The sequence below is a fragment of the Balaenoptera acutorostrata genome, chromosome 21, assembly GCF_949987535.1.
Source record: "Balaenoptera acutorostrata chromosome 21, mBalAcu1.1, whole genome shotgun sequence".
Taxonomy (NCBI): domain Eukaryota; kingdom Metazoa; phylum Chordata; class Mammalia; order Artiodactyla; family Balaenopteridae; genus Balaenoptera; species Balaenoptera acutorostrata.
The window spans coordinates 25350313-25371179 of record NC_080084.1 but is presented as its reverse complement, the minus strand read 5'-3'; the positions used below and the strand labels follow the sequence as shown (position 1 = coordinate 25371179).

At 40.1% G+C, this 20867-nt stretch overlaps 1 protein-coding gene across 34 annotated transcripts in view; it reads right to left on the bottom strand.

Moving 5' to 3' along the window:
* The window catches only part of SORBS2 (sorbin and SH3 domain containing 2), a 204819-nt gene extending 202264 nt beyond the window's left edge, over positions 1-2555 (bottom strand). For 10 of the 34 annotated variants that reach the window (XM_057537436.1, XM_057537438.1, XM_007177899.3 and 7 more), the window contains exon 1: positions 2018-2554. The gene's annotated coding sequence lies outside the window, so the exon portion shown is untranslated. Of the gene's footprint in view, positions 1-2017 lie in introns of all 34 variants that reach the window. The other 24 variants (XM_028165371.2, XM_007177890.3, XM_007177897.3 and 21 more) reach the window with 7 other exon arrangements.
* Positions 2556-20867: the final 18312 nt, after the last annotated feature.

The window sequence follows — 20867 nt, the reverse complement described above, 5'->3', positions numbered from 1 at the left end:
CTTTCATAGCATATCACCTTAAAAGGTTATTCATGGAGGGAAAAAAAGTACAGGTATGAAGTTTGTGCGTCGCTCTTCCCAGTGGGGCTGCCTCCTGTCGCATGTGGTGCCACCACGAAGGCAACAGGGCACAGCCTTAGGCATTTCCACCCCTGGTTCTTCTAGAAGCTCCCCCAAGAAAAACTAAGGCAAAATCATTTTCTTGCTGCAGGACTTTTCACTGTGTTAATTCTAGAAATTCCTTTTGCCGTGTAAAGCTCTGACAGGAATTAAATTGAAGAGAGACTTTGTCCACCTTTCCTTCTGCTATAGCAGAATCACTTCCTTGGCTGATATCTTTATTTATAAAATTTGACTTAAAACTAGGTCTGTTAGTTAAACTTTCCTTTGCAAGTTAAACGTAAGTACAGTACGGTGCTATCGTGTCACCATTCTATCCTACCCAATGTCTCACACACACGAATAGACAATATTCCTAGTTAGAGCTCTATTATTAAATGTTTGGAGATGATTTTCTGGACTGAGATTGCTTGTACCTTGAATTTTTTGAATATTTTTATACCTTGAATATTGGTGACATTTAGAACAGAAGTTTTGAAAAATATTCTCCCTGTGCTTTATAACTGTCTTATCTGAGGGCATAATGACATTGCTGTATTTGTGAAACAGGTGCTGTGTGCTCCTATGTAGCAATGAAAATTATATTATTATACTTAAAAGGTGACTCCTATGTCATCCATATATTGGGTAAAAGCATAGAAAATAAAAATATATTTCTTAGAAGTAGATCTCAGATCCTATTTATTTTATATTTCACGGTAGATTTCATCTTTAGCACATAGAGGTTTTTATTCAAAGTTTTCAACAAAATATTTTTCCGTAAATATTTTCCATAAAATTCTAAATGATCTAACGTTTCTGGTAGACCAACAATAGAACTGATTTACGTAAAACTGAAATGTTGCTGAAACAATTTAATCATTATTTGGTCATTTCCTTACCAGGGATTTCGATTTGACTGACCAATTTCAATCCACAGTAACAGCTTTGTTCCTAAGAGACTATAAATCAAAGAAATACTCAGTAAGGAGCAATTCCTACTGCAGTTCAAAGTCTGTGCTATTATCACGTAGTGATGGACAGCAAACATCCATTGCAAATATTAGTACATTTGTTGGAGGAGGGTCGTGTTTTTGGTTTCAGTCTCTCTCTCTGAAACCTATCTGCTTGTGAGAAAAGTTGTGCAATAAAAGAAGTTTTACCGACGCATACTATAGCTATGCTTGAACTCAATGCAGCGATTCACTTCCTTTCTTTCCCTGGATTCCAAGCCAGGGAACACAATGAGGGTGTTGTGCTCTGGGCTAGCGTGGCATGCATGATACTCGGAAAGAACGTGTGAGCAGCTTCCAGTACCTACACTATTTGCTTTACAACTACCCGCAACTTAATCAAACAGCACACCAGGACTCTGTGCTCAGAATACGCAAGGGCACAAGCCACTGGCTCTTATGACCTACATAGGGAACGGAATTCCTAAATTTAAACGTGTATAGAGGTGTGTTAAGAGTTAAATACATCATTTCAGAGGCTTAAAAATAAATGCTTCACAATTTTCGAGCTGCTGATTTTCCATGTAATTCTCTGAATGTATGTCAAAGTGCAGGTCATAAAAGAATCCATTGTTTCTAAGGGAGAAAGATTGTTGTTGGTTATGAAGGCTTTCCAGAAGGACAAGCCATCGTGGTTTGTTAAAACAGCAAATATTTATTTTAAACCCCAAGGCATATTAGTAATATTTAAAAAATCATTACAATTTCTAGAACCTGAACTTACTGAAACAATTCTAAGTCTCTGACACTATTTTGTGTATGTGTGTGTGTATGTGTGTGTGTTTGTGTTTGTGTGTATGTACTTCCTTGGTAAATCCAAAGAACACAGTGATTGTAAATGGTTAGGTTAAGTTTTGCTCGGAGTTATTGTTATGCTGTGCTTGAAAAAGGACAAAAAAGCTTACCTCTGTCAGTCAAGTGGCTACACAGGGACCTCCTTCTCAGCCTCAGCTTCAGCATGCAGGCAGATGCTCTCTGAGCCAACAGTCTGTTAACAGGAAGCAGGTAAACCCGAGAGCGTCCGCCCGCGTTACAGTCCAGTGCCCATCCGAGCACACACCTGCTTCTTCAGACCTGCCACTCATATGCTACAGCCACGCACAGGACCTGTGTTTGCAGACGAAAACGCCTCCTCTGGGGTCACTAGTTTTCAGGGTAAGCAGCTAGAGAGCTGCTGAGATAACATTGCAGGGAAGGCGAGCCTTCCCAAGACAAAAACCTTTTCTGCTGTCTGATAGCAGATATGCAGCATTATCTCTCTGCATTCCACGTTCTCAAATCAGCTACTAGGAAAGGCAGTCGACAGCTCGTCCAAATGGCAGCTGGCAGGCATGCTTGGCTGTACTAATTGTATGCTAACATGCCCACTACTTCTCTCTTCCCTCAATAGATTTCTTAAAAAATGCTTCTTCCAGGGTAAAGCTCAGCGGAATATGCCACACTGTTTTCCATAAGTAAAATGGCTGGTCCTCCCAGCACTGCTGCAGACAGCTCATTGGGTTCCACTGGCTTTTCGTAGTCATAGCAACAACCAACAGACAGACTTAGCAAGCATGGCTGATCACGTGCAGTGCACGACACAGCTTGTTAATTTCTTTTCATGAAACTCATCATTTTGGGAGGAGGGTAGCTTCTGTTATCGTTCTCAATATTTCACCGATACTGCAAGTGCTCTGAGTTTTCAGCTTTCAGGAGGAACTTTTGTTATATGAGCCAGTGCTTCATGTGAAATTGAGAAAGGGAAACCCTTCTCAATAGATAGATTCAGGTCTATCCAGGTTAATAACATGCAAATCACTGTAGGGACAGTAATTGGAACCATTGTTAAAACAGCTTCCACCTTCGCGTCATCGCGTAAAGGAGACTGGCAAATGTGGACAGTTATACTTTCTGATTTTCAGTGATAATCTTGTAGCCACTTAGCTGAAACAAAGCCCTATGGCTCATTATATGTGGCCAAAATAACCAAAGATGTTACCTATGGATTCCATGTATTTAATTATTTTAATACACTTTTTATGTACTACAGAATTTAAAATAAAATTCTAAAAATTCCTATTGTTTCCTACTGCAGAAAATGATTAACTCAATTATAATTTATTTGTAATATTAAAATACTTTAGGAAATCCAAACCAAATTAAAAATGCTTTGCTTTAAATCTCACCTTTGAAGTAGGAATAGTTTTGCTTCCTCAGTTAGGTGGATCACATCCCACCCTTCCTTAAAATTTCACCTCTTCAGGGAATTTCCCATAATACATACCATTAACCATTTATACTTTCTGCAAAATCCCCACCCTTTAATACTGTCACCAGTCATATTCTGTTTGATATATTTTCAAGACACCGTCCCATTTATTTTTGTTTCTAGCAACTTGACTGAAATAGTTGTATTAATACTTTGGACTTGTAAACATAGATACTTCCTTCATTTGCTGGTAGTCATCGATTTACTGTTTTGTAAGTATTGCATTTCCCTACCCATGTTAGGACTCCTGCTTCAGTAGTAATTCCCTAACGTTACTATGCATAAGAATCTTGTGCATGCAGATTTGGGGATCCCATTTTCCTTCTGTCTCCAAACAGATTCACAGTTGGAGGGTCTGAGCCTGCTCAGGTTAGCATATCTGCTGAAGAAAAGTGGGTGGGCCTTTCCCACTCCATATTGTTTTCAGCCTGCTCTGACTTAAGGTACTTTCCCTTAAGTTATTTTGAGTTTGCTACTCTTGAACTTGCCCCTGCCTTCAATGTCAGCCTCATATTCTACTTTTCATTCCCCAGGTTTCAGCAATTTTGAATGACATCCCATTTCTTGCTTCCTTGCCTTGCAGATGTTCCTGCTTCCTAAAAGCTTCTCCGCCAGATCCCATCCCCCCCCAGCACCTTTTGCCTCCATCCCAATCTGTCTCCGACTTTATCATTCAACACCTTGCTCAACAGACCACCTCACTAAAGACAGCCACGGGCGGAGTTTGCAGGGGGCTCCTCTGTGCCTCCAGTGTACCTGGAATCTACCTCTACTATTACACGCTTGTCGTGCACCGTAGATTATTAGCAGTTTTCCTTTCTTGTCTGACTTCTCCACTGCTCTGTCTACTCCCCGAAAGCCAACCTGGTCCATGTCTTGTTTGTCATACTTGGAATATTCTAAGTTTTCAGTACATTTTGAAGGAGAACCTAAAACACTGTCTGAACAGGTGCTGAATGACTGGATAGTGTGAGGTCTGGGTTTTAATTCATCTTTTCAATACCATGCATTATTGACTTATTATAACTTCAGAAGAATTTAAGTGATTTTGATTAAATGTTGGCATTTTTAAAAAGTTATCAAGAAGCATCCTAAGTTCATCCGGTGTTTTAGGGTGGCTTTTCTTTTCATTGTATGTTTGAAAATGTCTTTATTCTACCCTTGTACGTGATTGTTTGGCTAGGTTTAAGAATCTTTGGAGTCATTTTCCTTTGGAATTTTGAAGGTCTTCTTTTATCTTGTGTCTTCTTGCCCCAGTACCCCATCAACTATACTCCACCGAAGAAGAGAACTAGAAAACGCCCAAAGCTGCTCAGGATTAGGAACTGGGAAGCTGGTAGGAACTGAGACAAATCTTTTTGCTCCCATGGTGTCCCTCATGGTACCTCTGTTCATCATTATAAATCACTCTGTGTGGCAGGGGGTGGGGATTGGGGAGGGACGGATGAGTGTTCTTTGTATGCTCCGGCTTCGCCACCTGCCCAAGCCTCTCCTCTCATATGTAACTCTGGCTGCCATGACCCATCACTGTCGCTCTGGCCCTCTGGTTCTGTTCTACCGCATGTAGAGCAGACTTTTTTTCTCCCTTCTAACTTGTTCATTGCTAAATACAGATTCCCAAGAAACAAATATGATCTTCCCACCTCATCTTTCTGAGCCAGAGGAGATACTTCATAAGTTGCCAGCAGCTGTATACCTGGACTGCCCTAAGTCAGGTTCCAATCCTTGATCCCATCAGCTATGGTAGGGACACTTGGCATTGTATAGTTTTCAAATATTTGCCAGTATTACAATATTACAATACAATAGGCGCAAGGTAGCAGCTCATTATCATCTTAATTTGCATTTCTTTAATTACTGATGAAATTGAACATCTCTTCATGTTCAATGGTCTTTTGCGTTACCTCTTCTATAAATTTCCTGTTCATCCCTCTTGCCTGTTTTCTCTCTTGAGGTTTGTTGTCTTAATGTAGAATTTTAAACAAAATGCCCATGAAAGGTATTTTCAAATTTTTTATATATTTAAACATTACAATTAAATTTGTTATATAATTAAAAGTTAGTAAGTTACCCATTGATATATAAAGGGGAACCAGTAATTCACTGCTAATTGTTTTGGTTTTTATTATGCAGAATGTGGGTAAAAATCCCTGTTCAGAATTTTTTTTCGGTATGGAAGTGTATACTACCACAACCATGATAGAAGAATGACTTTCTAAGACAAAATCTAAAGTCGTATAAATCACATCCCCCTAAAATGTTGTCAGCAAAAGTGCCTTTCCAAATTAATATTACTTTTATTTTAAGAATAGCAAGTATCATGAAAGAAAAAGAAAGGCTGAGGAACTGTTGTCTGCAATGAACATGTATTGCTTGTAAAAAGTGGAAAAGAAAAAAGGCTGAGGAACTGATGTAGACAGAAGGAGACTCAAGAGAGAAACTGAAAACAGTGTGTGATCCTGGCTTGGGCACTAGGTCTGAAAAAGATGCCATCAGGTCTGCCATGGAGACAATAGGTGCATGTGAATATGGACTGTGTGGTATATGACAGTGTTGTTTCCATTTCATACGATCTTATGGTTTTAAAAATGTATGTCTTTGTTCTTAGGAAACACATATTGAAGTATTTAGGGTAAAGGGCCAGAGGCTCTGCAGCTTACTTTCAGATGGTTCAGCAGAAAGAATAATAATGCGTAATAATGTCTTATGTGTGTGTGTTTGCGGTATAATTTAGCTCTTATAACAAGAGATAGAAGATAGATTTATACCTATATAACCTGTGTACATCTGTGTCTGTCATTCTACCTACCTACCTACCTATCTCTCTGTCTATCTATCCAGGGCTAACACAAATGTGGCAAAATACTGACACCTGGTAAATCTTAGGTGAAGGATATTTCCAACTTAGTTTATTATTCTTTCCATCTTTCTGTAAGTTTGAAGTTCTTTGTTTTCAAGATAAAACGTTTGAAAAATGGGGCTTCCCTGGTGGCGCAGTGGTTAAGAATCCTCCTGCCAATGCAGGGGACACGGGTTCGAGCCCTGGCCCGGGAAGATCCCACATGCGGCGGAACAACTAAGCCTGTGTGCCACAACTACTGAGCCTGTGCTCTAGAGCCCACATGCCACAACTACTGAAGCCCGTGTGCCTAGATCCCATGCTCCGCAACAAGAGAAGCCACCACAATGAAAAGCCCACGCACCACAGCAAAGAGTAGCCCCCGCTCGCCGCAACTAGGGAAAGCCTGCGTGCAGCAACAAAGACCCAACGCAGCCAAAAATAAATAAATTAATTAATTTTTAAGAAAGTTTGAAAAATGAGAATAAAATAGTGTTCAGAACAAACACAGGTTTAAGATAAGATTACTTGATGAGAACATTTATCAAAGTTAAAAGTAAAGTTGATAAGTTATGGACTAAGATGATGATGATGATGATTAATATTATGAAGAGGCTACCTCGGTAGAGAGTGTTAGAAACATTTTGCACTTTCTTATTTATTTATTTATTGGCTGCATTGGGTCTTCGTTGTTGCGCTCGGCCTTTCTCTAGTTGCAGCGAGCAGGGGCTACTCTTCGTTGCCACACACGGGCTTCTCATTGCGGTGGCTTCTCTTGTTGCGGAGCACAGGCTCTAGGCACCCGGGCTTCAGTAGTTGTGGCACGTGGGCTCAGTAGTTGTGGCTCATGGGCTCTAGAGTGCAGGCTCAGGAGTTCTGGCACACGGGCTTAGTTGCTCCGCGGCATGTGGGATCTTCCCGGACCAGGGCTTGAACCCCAGTGTCCCCTGCATTGGCAGGAGGATTCTTAACCACTGCGCCACCAGGGAAGTCCCATTTTGCACTTTCTTGAAAGAAGTTTGATATTTCCCTACATTTACAGCTTCTACTGATATAAGCCACTTATCCCTTGGTTCCCATATTGAAATCCTTCTTAATCCGGCTTCACTGCTGTAAAAATTCAGCAGGATCACTGTTGATTGAAGCAATACATTCTCCAGTCACACCTATCCCCGCAGACTCCACAGCTGGGTGACAGTCTTCCCAGGGGTCCTGTCCCTGATATAGCAGAGAAGCTCTTTGTACAACTTAAGGAATAGAACTTGAGCATGATTTGTTTAATGGGGTAGCACAGACTGTTATAAAGCTTAGACTGAATTTTCTAATTCCTAGCAACACATAGAATATGCCAAAAGATCTTTCTAAATCTTGCATAATTAGATATGTTAGCAATAACATGAAAAATGTGCTGTTAAATGGGACCAAGATGGGAAGTGTGACAGCTACCTTGGATGGGATTAGAAAGAGGCTTGGAGGACCTCTGTGAAGCAAATGGGATTTATTTCTAAGATTCCATCTTCCAAGAAACATATGCTGGGAAGCCAACTGAGTCACAGGCTATTAATCAAATGCCTTCATATCCTCTGAGGAAGTCTGACCTTGATTAGGATCCAGAATAACCTTCATAAATGAGAGATACCTGAAACCAAAACAAACCCAGCAGAGTGAAGGCTTTATGGAAATCCACTTATTGAATGAATTACAAACGAGAAAATGATTACTGAAGAACAAAATCTTGCCAGAGGGCAAGGGATAAGAATATAAATGTCAGCTACGTAAAACTGTTTTTAAAAACCGAATATGAAGTGAAATCTATTAACACAAAAATACCGTATGTGCACCCCAGAAGTAAATTCCATTTGTAGTTACCAGAACCCACTGGAAATTCTGTATCCCCTCTAGATTAAGAGGAAGAGGAAACTGCAACAGAAGGTACAGAAAGAAGATTTGGCCAGGCTTAAATCCAGAGAACTTGGCCTTGCTGGCTAATAATAACAACATTGTTTTAAACATTTCAGGTTTATTAAGCTCTGGGCTTGCAGATGCCTATAACATCAGGAGCTTTCCAGAATGACTTTATCTGAAAATGTCCATTAATATGTGTCAGTACCAGGTGGCGGAAAAAATCGTAGTGTTAGCCAATAATGAAAGAAAAAGCTAACCTACAATGAACCTTTCACACCCCCCACTCCCCAAGCCCTGGTAACCCCCCCAAACACACGCACACACACACACACACACAAATGCATCTTGCTTGCCTCCCTGCCCCCCAGAGAAAAGCACACTTGGCTTTTATTAAGCCCACAGGGTGAGAGATTCTTCGAGCCATATAGAAAAAGCTGCACTTGCTTCCAAGGAATTTGATTGTTTATACTTCATAATGATAAGCTTAAAAAGCTACCTAGAAAGAGGAGGCTGGTGGCTTTTACTGTCCTACAAGGGGCCGTGCTTTGTTCTCTGAGAGGCACTCTGACCAAATTAACAAAGTGTTATCTCAAGGGACCTTTTCCGCTTACTACTGTTTCCTATGGAAACAGTGGCTCCCAGGTACCTTGGCGACGTGGCTCAGTGCCTGACTCCAAAGAAAACCATCGGGCTCTGCCGTCACCGCATTATTGAATTAGTAACGAAACACATCAGCCTCAGCAAACAACGCCTGGAGAGAAGCACTTTAAAACAAACGCTGTTGGTTTCACCTGAGCCACTGAAACAAATTATGAGGCACAAGGTGAAACTTGGCAGCCTCTGTAAACTCTGAAGAGGCAGCTGCCAAAGCCCTCAGCAGCCAAATGCACAAATCTCAGAGGAATGAAAATTAGAGCAGGTCACCCTTTGCCCTTTAGAAGTACTTCTGATGCAATTGTTCAGTGAGATGTATTCATCAAAATGAGCAAATAATGAGGTCTGAGTAATACATGATTTGGTACATGTTTTAGAATCCAAGTGTCTGATACCAAATGAGAAAAATGTTGAAAACAAACAAACAAAAAACTAAAGGCACAAAATGTACTGGACTTAGTAGATGCAGTTAAGAAGCCTCCCAATGACACAGTGACAGCACACACAGCTAGAAAAAATAAACGACCTGTGTGCCCTTGCAGAAAACTGGATGGGAGCTCCATTTTATCAGGGTAGAACTGTACCCCAGAATGGTAATTATTTTACCAAATCTATCCAAAGCAGAATTCATTTCCTATGCTATCAAAAGTAAGACTTAGGTCCTAATTGCTGGATAGTTTCCTTGAACTGATAGTTGGGTAGAATGTTCTCCTTTTGGACGTTTTCTATATCAAAGGAAGAAGATTAACTTTGTAAACAGTCCTTGTGGGTTTAAATTAGCACAAAATATCATTTCACAAACCACTTTACTATGGGCACGAGCGGGGATAAAGAATTCTAAGAGTTGATACCTAAACTGTATGTTGGAAGACATGGAGGCCTTAATGAGGGAAAGACATAGAAAAAAGTCTGTAAACCAAGGGAATAACATGTGTAAGTGTAAGATGTGTGAGGGGCTTTGGTGGATTTTCTTTCATAAATTGGGTGAAATGAATGTATCCCCTGAGTGCCTCACAGGACTTTTATGAGGATCAAAGAAGATAATATGACTCAGCTCGGGGTGGCCCTCTAAGGAAAGAGTCACATTTTTCTTCAAGGCTTCTACAGCTGGACTTTGAAAACGATGCTACTCACAGACAGGGCCCTGGGGCAGCCCAGTTCCTGCTGGATTATACACTTCATGAGAGCAGGAATCATTGCTGTTTAGTCTTCACCCTATTTCTGTTGCTTAGCATAGCACCCGGTATGCAGAAACAGACACGATGAATGAACAAATGAATGAATGAACAGGCTGGGGAAGTCGCGGGTGAATTGTATCTTCCTCCATGGCCGCCCCTCCATTCAATCCAACAAACATTCCTTTAACCTGTACTACCTGCCAAGAGCCTCATCCGGTGTCGGGTTACTAACTTACAGCTCTTGTTCTGAGTGCAGGAAAGTACAAGTGACCTAAGTAGTTACGTTACAATGTGATTTGCTCTTCGGTACAATTCTACCCAGGGAGCCAGAGAAATATGACTAGTCCTGGAGCTTCTTGAAGGGGCTCTACTTGAAGTGGACCAAGGGGATTAGGAGGGGTCTGCCAGTCTGGGAACTCAGGGACAGGATTGCCAGGCTGAGGAAGCAGCACGTGTGACAGAGACAGGAAAGCAAGTTCAAAGTTTGTACAACCTACATTGAGTGTAGCTAAAGCACAGGCTGGGGCAGGCATGAGAGGAGATGAGGCTGAAAAGGTAGACGTGGGACAGTTTGTGAAATATTTTGTTCTACATGTTCAGGACTTTGGACTTTATCTTTCAGGAAATGGGAAGCCATCATAGGGTTTTAAAAAGAACAAAGATGTGACCATATTTGTACTTTAGGAAGATAGCTCTGGGACACGTTTACATAGGCAATACATTTTTAAAAAATATGTTAGTAAATGCTTTTTATTTTTATTTATTTATTTATTTTTGGCCGCATTGGGTCTTTGTTGCTGCAGGCGGGCTTTCTCTAGTTGCGGCGAGCGGGGGCTGCTCTTCGTTGTGGTGCGCGGGCTTCTCATTGCGGTGGCTTCTCTTGTTGCGGAGCATGGGCTCTAGGTGCGCGGGCTTCAGTAGTTGTGGCTCGTGGGCTCAGTAGTTGTGGCTCGCGGGCTCTAGAGCACAGGGTCAGTAGCTGTGGTGCACGGGCTTAGTTGCTCTGCCGCATGTGGGATCTTCCCGGACCAGGGCTTGAACCCGTGTCCCCTGAATTGGCAGGCGGATTCTTAACCACTGCACCAGGGAAGTCCCTAGGCAATATATTTTAATGGAGCAACTCATAGGGCTGTATGTTTTGATTACTTTTTATAACTCATCATTATCAGACATTTATTGAACATCTTTATCTGAGGTATTATATTAGGTGCCAAAGACATGCCAGCAAAATGAAGGACTCATAAATCATAAGACATATCAATATTTTATGTTCCTCTAAAGAGAAAAAAACTTGCCAGTAAAATTGTAACACAACGTTCCGTTTTATTGTCGAATTTTTATTATTTGTTGGAAGAGCTCTTTTAAATATATGTGGATTAAATTTCATCACCTGTCACTCTGGGCATACAAAAAAGAAAGAAAGAAGAAGATGGGAAAGTAGTTAAGATGTTCTTAAAATTCCTCGTGCTCAGTGTTAAACTCCTCTGAATGGCATTTAGATGCCCTCTCTCCCTCCCTGCAGCACACACAGTATTATCATCTATTTAGTAGTTTTCAAAATTTGGCATGTTTCAGAACCACTTAGGAAAGTAGTAAAAATAGAGGCCCAGGCCATGCTTTGCTCCAGCAAGCCTGGGCTTCTGTGTTCTTTGCTGTGTTTCCAGGAGATCCTGTGACGCCCAGAGTTTGAGAAGCACTGCTCTATGCCATCAGGAGAGCTGCTGGCACAGGTGCACTGCTTAAAGTGGGCGTGCATCTTCTGCGTTCAGGACTCCCTGACACTCAGTGAGTTTCCATGTACGCGCACATGGCGAGGGTGGCATGACTGCCGCTGCCTGGCTGAGAGGCGTGTTGTTTCCTGGGATGTTTAAATGGCAGAAATGTGCATCTTAGGATTATTGAAAGATGATATTTTCTTTTAGAAATAGGATGGGAATTTTACAAAGTAGGCAGGGAGTACATTAAAGAGGATGATTACTTGCTTTCTGTCATAGGGGCGTGATTAAATAGATCATGCTTCCCACACCGTGGGAGATGTTCAGTGTTTAAAAGTAATTATGTAGTATGATATTTCCAAAGTGTGTTCTGTGAGAGGCTATTCAAAAAGGGCACCACAGGCCAAAAAAGTGTGGGAAAACCTGCAAACCATGTCTCTTTCTTAGTTTCATGGTAAACTCATACATCTTTAAAGCTCTAAGAAGGCCTGGAGTAAAGATCCTATTTGACTTTTTAACAAAAAATGTTCCTATTTATAGCACAAAAGATGCTCATATTATATTTAAAAAATCAGCAACAGCAATAAGCCCATAAAAATGTGCAGTAACACAATTCCATTTTTGTAAGTAAAATCTGGGACATAGTGTCAAGGAAGATAGGCAGTCAGGATTTATACTAAACATTAACCGTATTTAATAATGAGTGATTGGATTATGCACGAAATTTCTTTACTTGTGTTTGATTGTATACTCTTCAACAAACTGACAAACTATCTATAATAAAACAGTTATTAAAAATAGTAATAATGTTCATGAAAAACATCAAAGAAAGATTTGAGTTTTACTGATATATTCTCCAGGGGAAGCTTTGATGAATATAAAGATAATTTCAATGAGAAGGTGGGAATCTGTTTTATATGACTTTTTCAATTCACATGAGACTGAGGGGAAAAAAATGTTAGCCATAAAGTATAGTAAGAGGAGAGAAGAACAGAATAAATGTAGGCATTGGGTGCAATTTTTATTTGGTCTTTTTTCAAGGTCATATATTTATGGAATCAAGATTTTTAAACGAGTGAGTCAGACTATTTTGTCTATGGTTTGATATAAAGGCCAAGCAGAGAATTCAGTGTATTGGATCTCAAGATTTTGTTCAGCTGTTGAAGAGAAATGACCTGAAATGAACAGTCTACAGCCTATACCTCCTCTGAGATAAGGAGTAGCTCTAACTAGTTAGGTGATCTTGGGTAACTTGCTTAACCTTCATGGGACTTGTTTTTCACACCGAAATGGTTATGGTTATTGTATTAGTTTCTTAGGGCTTTGTAACAAAGTACCACAAGCTGGGTAGCTTTCAACAACAGAACTATATCGTCTCAGAGTTCTGGAGGCTGGAAGTCTGAAGTCAAGATGTCAGCAGAGCCGTGCTCTCTCTGAAGTCTCCAGGGAAGGAGACTTACCGGCCTCTATTTAGCCTCTGGTGGTCGCCAGAAATCCTTGGTGTTCCTTGGCTTGTAGCAGTATAATTCCAATTTCTACCTTGATCTTTATAGAATCATCTTGCCTCTGTGTGTCTATGTCCAAATTTATTTTTCTTATAAGGACACATCATTGGAGTAGGCCCCACCCCGATGCTTTATGACCTCACCTTAATTTGATTATATCTGCAAACGCCCTATTTTCAAATAAGATCACATTCACAGGTTCTGGGGCTTAGGACTTCAATATGTCTGTTTGGGGAACACAATTCAATCCATAAGAGTTATGGTGTTATAATTATCATTCCTTCTGAGGAAAAAGTTGTTGCTCTCAATCCAGAGTTGGGGCTGTGAGGAACTAAAAGCATGGACAACTCTACTGAACTGAATTAATAAATGAGTGAATTCCCAGGAAATTGATGGGGAATATCAAACAAGATGTTTATTTAGATGCTTTTTTTTTTCCTCTGCTGAACTGACTAGAAGATTCTTCTATTGGATATAGACTGAATCTACCATTATAAAGTTGAAACAGAACAACACAAAGGGATATATCTGATATGTTGAAGAGATCCTACCAGATCTCCTCCAGATTGATTGCTTTCTCCAGGAGAACCTTCCAAAGCAAAATTCTCCAAACCCACGTTCTCACTTCACAATGCGTCCTCCCCCGCGTGTGGGTGGTGGGCAGTCTGCAAAATTCTCCAAACCCACGTTCTCACTTCACAATGCGTCCCCCCTCGCGTGTGGGTGGTGGGCAGTCTGCAAAATTCTCCAAACCCACGTTCTCGCTTCACAATGCGTCCCCCCTCGCGTGTGGGTGGTGGGCAGTCTGCAAAGTTCTCCAAACCCACGTTCTCACTTCACAATGCATCCCCCCCCGCGTGTGGGTGGTGGGCAGTCTGCAAAATTCTCCAAACCCACGTTCTCACTTCACAATGCGTCCTCCCCCACGTGTGGGTGGTGGGCAGTCTGATGGCCAAGTATGGATTCTGAGATCCGTCTGTGGACTTGCATGTTCTCTTCAGTCATCAATTTGTGAGAAAACATGTATGATTTCATTGTATCTACAAAGGCAGGCATTGCTTCTTAATTCAGACTCGCCCAGGCTTTACACCACTGTCTGGTTATAGGTCAAGTAGAGCAGCTTAAGACCACCAGTCATCTAAAGCAGTTATTGCAGTTTTCTAAAGTGCCTAAAATCTCAGAGAATTATTAGGCACATGGAGAACATCTTTTTTGTTGTTCATTTTGTTCTGTGTGGTTTTTTTTTTTTTACTGTGTTGAAAATCATTTGTAATTTCAAAGCATAGTGTAATAGTCCCATCGCTGTGTCAGTGTAATTTATTGAGCAGATTACCATGTGCCAGGCACTATGCTACAAGTTTTATAAATATTAAATCTGTTCCTCATAGTAGACCTGCCAAGTAGGAATTATTTTTATTTGAGAGATGAGAAATTAGGCTTCAAAAAATCATAATTTCCGATGTCAGAGAATTACATGATCTTTCTACCATACTAAATTTCTTATTGAAACACTTTGTAAATTAATTTTCTGTAAATGTAGAGACTCCTGTGCTTTGTTTGGGTCAGATTACTGGAAGTCAACTATAAAGAAATCGTGATGTTTTCAGGGATTTTTTTTGCCATTTATCCAGGATAAATCATCTTGATCATTCCCATTATAGTTTCTGCATCATAGAATAAAGTATTATATTTTTTCATTGCTTTGAGGTACTGCACATAGGACTGTGGCAAGGGAGAAAGAATTATTAGAATTTAAATTATTATACTAGCAACAGTTATCACTTCAATATCAAACTACAGAGTTGCTCCTGACATGAATGATACAATTGCTGCTTCCAGCTGTTCTGTACACTGGGTCTAAGTCCACTGTGAAGAAAGAAGAACAATGGTTTTGATTTTCTCTCAATTGCAGTGACCTAGATTGCTCAAGATTTCTTCTCTCTGCTATAGAAGATCTTCACCTAAAACTCCTAAAAATTGAAATATCTTAGGTCACCACAGGGAGTCTTTCTGCAGTTAAACAAGTTAGCCTGAAAGCATTTAAAGTCCATGGCTTAACAAGCCAAACAGGAACTTGATTCAGACAAAATCGAAGTAGGGGGAGCAGCGTTGTCGTCAGCAATATTTAAATCGGTGACACCTCATCAAATGTGGACTCAAATCCTTGTAAATTCATTTGCCACATCAATGCATTTATAGCATAATAAACATTTCTTAGCGCTCAGATGCTCTGCAGAACTAGGGGAACTTTCTCTAATGTTTTTCTTTACATTTAGGACTTGGTAGAAATATTTTTTATCAGACTGACCCATAAGGTACACTCATCAAGCTGAGGTTTGTGCACTTATTGACCATTAATACCTGTTATTCAAGTTATACTGGTCTATGATATACATCACCCCAGGACCACAGCACAGTGTGTCAGCGTGTCACGGAAATATTTCTTGAGTATCCATTTGAAATTTTTCTTTTTCTTTGCCTTGTGCATTAGGCTTATACAAGTCATATTTTTGGAACAAAATAAGTTGGTCTTGTCAGTTGGTGAGTATAAGCAGACTTATTGAAAACAGAATTCAGAATATTTGAAACTATGATTATCTTGCAAAATCAGATAACATTCTATCTTTCCCTGATTTGCAGGGTCAGTGGGAGAAAAGGAAGGATAAAGGGCCAATGAAATCACACTAATTTATCCCAACAAATATTTTTCTGAGTTCTGTGAAGTGTCAGGCACTATAATTAGGTGAAATAACATTAAAATAAGAACCAGAAGGCAAGATTTACTGTAAAATTTATCCCTAATTATGTGATCATGAGCAAATCACGGACTTTATGTTTCTCAGTTCCCTTATTTATAGATTGGGAATGGTTTGGGTTCCTGCCCACTCCCACGTTATTATGAGGATCAAATGAATCTTTGTATTTGCTAGTATAAAGGACAATGCAAATGGAATGCAGTTGGTTTTCCTTCTCCACTGCTACCGCTACCTGCCCCCCACCCCCAATCAGCACCGTCATTATTGTCATCGTCATCAATAGCACTGTGGTTGGTTCTGTAGAAACAGATGACAAGGAGGGGATTTACTCAAGGAGGTTTACTGGGGAGTACCCTTAGTTATAATACCTGTAGGGGAGTGGGAGAGGGAACCTTGAACAAAGAGAGAAGGTGAACTCTCGTGAAGTTTCAATAGAGAACACAGAAGCTATGGTGCTGAGATAAGACTTCCAATTTGTCCCAAGTGAAGACACAGGGACTGGGTCTTTATACTCCCGCATCCATCCTGCAGGCTGCCTACATGAAGGGGGCATAACTTTGGGTGAAACCATTCTTGGAAAGAGACTCAGTTGTGAGCTTTCAGCAATACATACTCCTGGGGGCTGGGTGGGCGAGCGCTTGGTCCTGAAGGGGAGATAGGAGGGATTTTAGCATCCTCTAAAATTATCATCATCATCATCATTGCCATCATTTGGGGCTTGAAATAGCCTTTAAGAAATCCTTGGGGGCCCAGTCATTTCATTTCTCTTCTATAGCACAACAAAGAAAGAAAAGATAAAGCTGCCCTGATAGCAGTTAAGCACCACATTACAGCTGAACCTCAAGAGCATCCTAGAAAGGCATAGAACTACGATCCACCCACAATCGTGGCAAGATCAGATACTACATGGTCCAAGAAGCAGACACATAACATAGTACATCAATTCCGTATCAAATATCTCTTGTCTCCACATTGATCGCCCTTTAATTTCCATTTCTTTAATTGAATGATAGATTCTCAGGGTGGGAGAGGGCTTTTTGCTGGTCAGTTGATTTAAATGCTGCCTTGGGCTTGAGCTCTTCTTAGAACTCTGGCAAACACTACCCAGCCTTTACTGGATGGACCAACTCCTGTGATGAGAGCTCCCTACATTCCCAAGCAGCCTATTCTGTTGTCAGGGACTTCATATGTGAGTGGAGTCTGCTTTCCCAGTTTTTTACCAGTGGTCCCACTGCTGTGTTATGGAACAGCAGAACAGATTTAACCTATCCTCTACGTGTTCCATACACATTCTTTTTGAACTAAGTGTGCCTAGTTTCCAAAACTTGTTCCCAGTTTGTTTGTTTGGGTTTTTTTGGCCAAGCTGTAAGGCATGTGGGATCTCAGTTCCCCAACCAGGGATCGAACCCACGACCCCTGCATTGGAAGGGCGGAGTCTTTAACCACTGGACCACCAGGGAAGTCCTGTTCCCAGTTTGTAATAATTTTAAAACCTGTGTCTGGCCTCTATCTTTTGAATATCTTCTTTTTCCTCTTAAACTGTGAAGATTGCTCCAACTTTTCTCTAACCCATGCAAAGAATGAGACAATCTTCATTCTTGCTACGATGCCTCTCTATTCATGTGACCTAGTATTAAAATACTAGCCTCTAAGCTCCATATGTGAACACTGTGATGTGGTTGCTAAATAGAGCTCTGTTTTAAAGCCATTTATCTCTTAGTCTTGTACTAGTGCAGCTGGCTTTCTTTGAATGTTAGTGTAGGACTCTGCATAGACCTCAATAAAACTGAATTTTGTTGCTCACTGTAACTCTTGGAGATCTTGGTGGATCCTAATTTTGTTCTGGAATTTTTTTCCAGTACTATTAAGGTGATGACACACACAAATTAATAAAAATATTGGACAGAACAACATGGAATATTTAGGGAAAGAGAGAGAATGAATGAGAAAAAGTAATCCCTATTCCATCCTCATCCTCACTCCCACCAGACACACAGACAGACAAACCAAGAGATGACTTTGAAGGACTATATGAAGCAGATTGAACATCCCACTTTCCACAAGGTAGGGGAGTGAGTTTTCCTTTAAGTTTTGCTCCCAATTTCTGTCACATAGTCTTTACTTATAAAATGTTAACAACTACCCCGTACTTACGCACTGGAATAAAACACCCATGAAAAAATTATTTCATAAAGAATGTCAAGATATTTTTTCATTGATTATTAATTCCATCCATCTGCTTTGTACAATTCATACTTACTTATTTCTCCACCCAACTTTTTGAGTGGTACAAAAGATGTATCTCTAAAGAAGATCAAATAAATCATTTGATTTTCTGATTTAAATCTTCAGTTGAAATGACTTTACCGAATTGGACTAAGAAGGGGAGGAGAAGTATAACTAACACTTTTGCAGTCTATATCTTTTAATTTGGTAGTTTTCACTATAATTTTCCCAAGGGTCCCAAGTCCATGTATGATATAATTTTAAGAGGCATAATTGTAATTGCATATCACTTGATTACACATTTATACTGGCAATTTTGCAAGTCAAGTTGTATTCTTTTCACTTCACATTTTTTTTGTTATTTCTATCTCTGATTACTATTATTAACTTAGATGTAGCAAATTGAAAGAAAAATAGTGAGAAAGTTCACATTCTCATTGGCCATCTAGATGCTGTCAGATCATAGTTTGAAGAATGAGACACTGAGCTATTGCAGGTTTCCCAATTAATGAATCTGCAGGATAATGATATAGAGGCAGGACCTCCAGCACACATGTGAGGGACGATGAGATGATAAACCACATTTTTGCTGAATTGTTCTTTGAATTACCCAATATCTGATTTTGAGTCTGCAAACAGAAAATGGTTATGGGAGGAAACAGCTGAATAAACATCATCATAAACACTGAAGAAATAGGGGCATATCTTTAGTGTGTTGGAAAGACCTCCTTTTGATCTCTGAAGTGCAGCCTCGTCCAATTTAAGAAAGGGAGTGGCTTCTGCAGTAAAAGTAAAGAAGCTGAGGTCCAGAGGATAAAGGAAAACTTCTCAGGATGGAGTCTTGCTGGTACTAATGCTTCTTTTTTTGAGGCACAACCTGAATAGCTCAGATTACTGCTGTTTGTCAAAGTAACATGGTTAATTATTTACCTTTCTCACCATTGATTCAGATTCTTTTCCTATCAAACTGCTATGCCCAAACCCAAAACAAACAACCTCTCTAGAACAGTTAGTGATCATGTTAAACTGGGTTTGTGTGATGGTGACAGAACATTTTTCTATTCTTTCCCTCATGGTTTCTCTTGCTTCCAGTAACCATTCTGCTAGTGAAAGTCAGGAATAACTTGTGCTTCTGTGTTGATTGTACTTATGACTAGCTGTGACTTGGTTCTTTGTGATCTTTTAAACATGCTCTTTAGACTTCGTCCTTATTTTTTGAGCTATTCTAATTCCTACATTCAGTAGGGAGTCTCAGATTTCACTAGAAAAAGAAGCCTGTTTTCCTACCCAAGGTTTTTCTGCTGTTTGGGTTTTTTTTTTTTTTTTAATTTTTTATTATTATTATTATTTATTTTATTTTATTTATTTATGGCTGTGTTGGGTCTTCATTTCTGTGCGAGGGCTTTCTCTAGTTGTGGCAAGCGGGGACCACTCTTCATCGCCGTGTGCGGGTCCCTCACTATCGCGGCCTCTCGTTGCGGAGCACAGGTTCCAGACGCACAGGCTCAGCAATTGTGGCTCACGGGCCCAGTTGCTCCGTGGCATGTGGGATCTTCCCAGACCAGGGCTCGAACCCGTGTCCCCTGCATTGGCAGGCAGATTCTCAACCACTGCGCCACCAGGGAAGCCCTGCTGTTTGGGTTTTTGATCATATGCTCTAGAACAGACCTAACATGATCATCTAGAATTGGAATGATTTAATGATTGAAAATAATTAGACAGCAAAGCTGATATTTTGGGCCTTTCTCTTCTTTTCTCCAAGAATCCTTCCAGGAGCAGAACGCTCTGTCCAAATGTGGCAGAAGAAGATTTGGTAGGTGGGGTGAGTGCAAGCAGGTGCTCCTTTTCTGTAGCAACTTTCAGTCTCAATTCCATGCTCAAAGGAAGCAGCCATTCTTATCCTTGATTTGGGGTCTGGCTTTTCCTACTTAAAGTATATCACTCTTGATCTTTTATCCTTACTTTAAAGGTCTTATGCAGTTGTATCTTTTATTATGACACCTGAAATCATTTTTGGAAGCAAGGAAGATATAAAATAGGAAAGAAATAAGAAAGGAGTGGAGCCCAAAGGGGTTAAACAACTTGGCCGAGATTATACACCGTTAGCAGCCCATTCATTCATTCATTCATTTGTTCAGTCATTCTAGAAAGGCTCATTAAGTATTTATTATGTCACACGTATTAGAGGTTTTGGGCATAGAATGGTAACCAAGGCAGAGTCCTCAGGGAGCTTACAGTCTAGAATAGGAGGCCGGTCTCTTGAGTCTCAAAGTTCTGCTCTTTCCACTGTACTCTGCCATGTTATTGGTGCTTAAAAAATGCATTCCCTGTGTGTCTGCCTGGGGCTGAATGGAAACAAAATTGTGAAGCTAGAAAGACCTCCATTTCCTCCTCTCTAAATTGGAACTAATAAGAGTATCTAACTAGCAGGGCTACAGATTAAATGAAATAATTCCTATGAAAGGCTCAGCACAGTGTCTAGCACATACTAACTGTGCAATAAATGTTAAATATTATTATTATTGTTATTGATGTTCTCTGGCTATAAATATAGTCAATCTTATAATTATTGTAACCCATTTTCAAAATCTAAGTTGGGAATCGTTGCTGAACCAAATGAAATTCTTCATCAATAATCATTAGTCTGAATTCAATTGTAATGGTTGAGGTTTAGTATTTTCTGAAATTTACTTCTTTGAAAAAATTCTTTTCCTCTCATAAGAGAAGAG